The 3,608-nt window shown below is 42.1% G+C and overlaps 1 protein-coding gene across 1 annotated transcript in view; it reads left to right on the top strand.

Annotated features, from left to right (window-relative positions):
* Positions 1-3,608, top strand: part of NAPB (NSF attachment protein beta) — a 61,972-nt gene that overhangs the window by 511 nt on the left and 57,853 nt on the right. The window lies entirely within an intron of this gene.

Here is a 3,608-nt window from a genome sequence, read left to right as displayed (position 1 = left end):
AGGGAGCCGCGCGGGTGCGGGCCCTTTGCTTCCACAGGGCCTTGCCCGGGGGAGACGCGCCATCAGTGCAGATAGACACCGCATTTTCGGAGTCAATTGTCTTTCGCTGGAGCGTAATTTACTAGCCAGGGCCTTCCGTGTGGTCAGCGGTAGCGCAGCCTGAGTATATGTTTGGAATCGCGTTCATGTCCTTTTAATTCTGAGAGGTCCGTTTAAATTAGGGACCTCAAAAATTCGAGCCTGCAGTGACAGCTGTTGCATACGTGCATGATTCAGCTGAAATGAAGTGTTTTGTGTTTTATTCTTTTGAAAGTAAAAATACTGGCACGATTTTTATTCCTAATAAATACCAGTGGTGCATACTAAAATATTGAAGTTTCCGGCACAATGTTATTCCTGTACAATTCAGTTTGTAGCCTTAGTTCAGAAAATAAGTTTATTGAATTCCTGTCTTGGCACTTTCATCCTTTGGCCATAAATTATAATGCCTTGCTGCTGTAGATAGGTCTCCAGGAAATGCTTAAATGCCAGTTTCTTGCTATACACTCTTGCCAGCTGCAAAGATTCGTAAAGAGCCCCTGTCCCTGTCCTTAAGGACCTGTTAGAGGGCATTTATTCCAGCTGATTTCTAAATTTTTCGTGTGGTGCATGGTTCAAAAATATAACAATTCATTACAAATTTTGTTTCTCCTTTAAGTGTTATGACACTATGTAATACTTGATGCAAATAGCAAACAAATGGTAGCTCCTTCCTCTGATTCACGCATCCTTGAGAATTTATTTAGGTAAGGTGTAGTGCCATAGCACCTCTTGCCAGGAGGTGACCCTAAAGTTGGATATGCTTCCCTAAGAGAGAATCTGTAAGTGGTAGAGAGAGGTGTCCTGAAACTAGGCCAGATCTTCAGCCAATAATCCTAAAGGGATTTTTGGAGAAGCCTGTCTTTTCTTCATTGACTGTTGATCACCTAATGGGAACGAGGCCCTGTAGCCCTGGTTCTCTACCTGTGGGTCGTGACCCTTTTGGGGGTTGAACGACCCTTTCACAGGGGTCGCCCAATTCATAACAGTAGCAAAATTATAGTTATGAAGTAGCCACGAAAATAACTTTATGGTTGGGGGGGTCACCACAACATGAGGAACCGTATGAAAGAGTCACAGCATTAGGAAGGTGGAGAACCACTGCCCTATAGGAAGACTTTCATCTCTCCTATTCACAATAATCCACCAAAGTTATTGCATCAGAGGTTTAATTCATATTTGGCAAGTCATTCTACCTTTGTGACTTGGGTAAGTTACTGAGCCTTTGTTTACCACAGTTTCCTCTAGCATAAAGTGGCTTTAATATTAATATATCTCATAGTTTCTGATGACTTAATGAGTTTGTGTGTGTAAAACATTTAGAACTATGGCTCTTGGGAGTGATGATTGTGAAAATATTCATTGTATCATCAGAATCACTAGCAAATTAATTATCAAGGAAATTGAATGCCAGACATAGTGTCTTTTTGTTTGTTTATTTTTTTATTTCAGTGCCAAAGACCTTTTGGACTATTGGTCTTTTAATGAATTAAAATATTGGCCTTTTTTTTCCCCAAGAGGTGTCAAGTTTAATCCGATAGCTCGTTTCGTGTTTGGGGGACCACCAATCCCCAACATTTCCTGTTACCCGTCCTGCTGACCCCTCCCAGCCAGTGACCTCTAGGGCCAGGGGCCAGGAAGAAAGAGATGAGGCTCTGAGAATTCCAGGTCTGGGGTGACCGGCTTCCTTACCCATGCCCCCATCCCCCATGAGGCCTGTCAGTGGTTGGTGGGTGCTGTGGCAGCAGGGCAGCTGCAGTCCTTGGAAGGGGGTTCATGTGGAGGAAGCCCCTTGGCAGGGACTGTGCAGTAACTCGGAGGCACGGCCAGGCAGGACAGCTTCTGACTGGCGTCACGGGCTCCTCACCAGGGCCCTGTACAGGGAGAAGCTGAGCACGGTGGCCAGCGCAGCCCTGGCAGGCCCCAGCAGCAGCCTCAGCCAGGAAGACGTGTGCAGCTCTGTGTGGCCAGGTGTCTGCAGAGAGAGAGAGAGAGGACAGCCTCATCTGGCAAGACCCCAGCCCATAAAATATTGGTCTTTCAATGAATTAAAATACTTGAAAGAACTTTGGTATTATTTATGAGGATTATGTACTTCCAGTAATACTTGGGCCCAGAAAATCGGGGAGGGAAAAAAGAGTATTCAGAGCTCTGTACATTTTAATAATATTATTTGAAGCCAAAACCCAGCCCTAGTTTTGCTGTCCATTGTAATGGGAAGACTAAAATTTCTCTCCCTGTTAGATATTTAGAGTCATAAATTATATCTGGCATTACTTAACACCTGTCGTTACCCTTTTAGACTTGAGTACGTGGTCCCCCCCTCTTCCATCTTAACTTTAGAATCTTTCCATTTTTCTTGGTCTACATGTTACCCTTTTTCAAATTGCCCTGTAGTCCATCTCCATGTTAATCTTCTGAATTGTGTATCAGAACCACACATTGACTCTTTAAATTCCAACATTGAGTATTATCTGCCACATGTTTAAAAACTGACCGTTTAGTGTTTCAGAGAGGCAACCATGCTGTTTTAAGGATGTGGCCGTTAGAAGTTGGTGAGGATATTGCAGATAGATATTTCACATCATAGGATTATTTTAATATCCAACTGCACATTAAAACCTGTTATGAGTTCACCGACTTCATTAGCGTTTATCTACCACCCACGTTGCTTTTGTTATAAAACTGTATTTCCAATACTGTTCCATAGTTTTGTTAGTACTTAAAGCAAAATGAAATGAAAACATGTATTTTATATTCATAATAAAGGCTCAGCCAAATACTTGTGCATGCAAAGCACAAGTGAGTACTTGTTTTGTTTGATGTCAGTGTTTCTTCCTTGCATCCCCATCTGCAAGAAAAGCGCAAAGGAAGGAGGCAGACATTGCCCGTAGTGGTATTGTATTTTTGTGTTTGCTGCTTAAAAAGTGATGTGTTTTTGTGGTTGTAGAATTGAAGTATAAAATTTAACTCTTTCTGAAGAGTAAAACTACTACATAAGGAATGTCACTTAAGTAATGTCATTTAGTTTATTGCCATGGATGGGCTATAGAATCTCACTTTATTTCCCATTCCAATTTAGAATCTTAGTGAGTTGCTAGTGTTTCTTAAAATGGATTAGGTGGGGCAGTATACTTGTTTTACATCTCCATATTAGGGACCCTGGTAGTGTAGTGGCCATTGGTCTGTGATCCCCATGGTGGGCAGTTTGAAACCAGCAGCAGCTCCATGGGAGAAAGACTGCACTTTCTACTTCCTTACCAGTGACAGTCTCGGAAACCCACAGGGAGTCACTATGAGTCAGCACTGACTTGATGACAGTGCGTTTGGTTTGGGTTTTTTATCTTGCTGCCAGCAGATTACAGGTTACAGATAATCTCCACAATACACTTCAAAAAAAGTAGTTACTTAAGAATGGCAGTGGAGAGATTTTCTTGATGGTTAGTGCAACCTTCGCTTTTGAGTTCTCCAATATTAAGGTTTATAAAAGAGTCATAAATCCAGCAGTGCTAATGTAAATCTAATAAAAG

The sequence above is a fragment of the Echinops telfairi genome, unplaced genomic scaffold (genome assembly GCF_000313985.2).
Source record: "Echinops telfairi isolate 266 unplaced genomic scaffold, ASM31398v2 ScPeMD7_5592;HRSCAF=6446, whole genome shotgun sequence".
Taxonomy (NCBI): domain Eukaryota; kingdom Metazoa; phylum Chordata; class Mammalia; order Afrosoricida; family Tenrecidae; genus Echinops; species Echinops telfairi.
The sequence above is the reverse complement of the archived record's forward strand: the minus strand, read 5'-3'. Positions and strand labels throughout refer to the sequence as shown.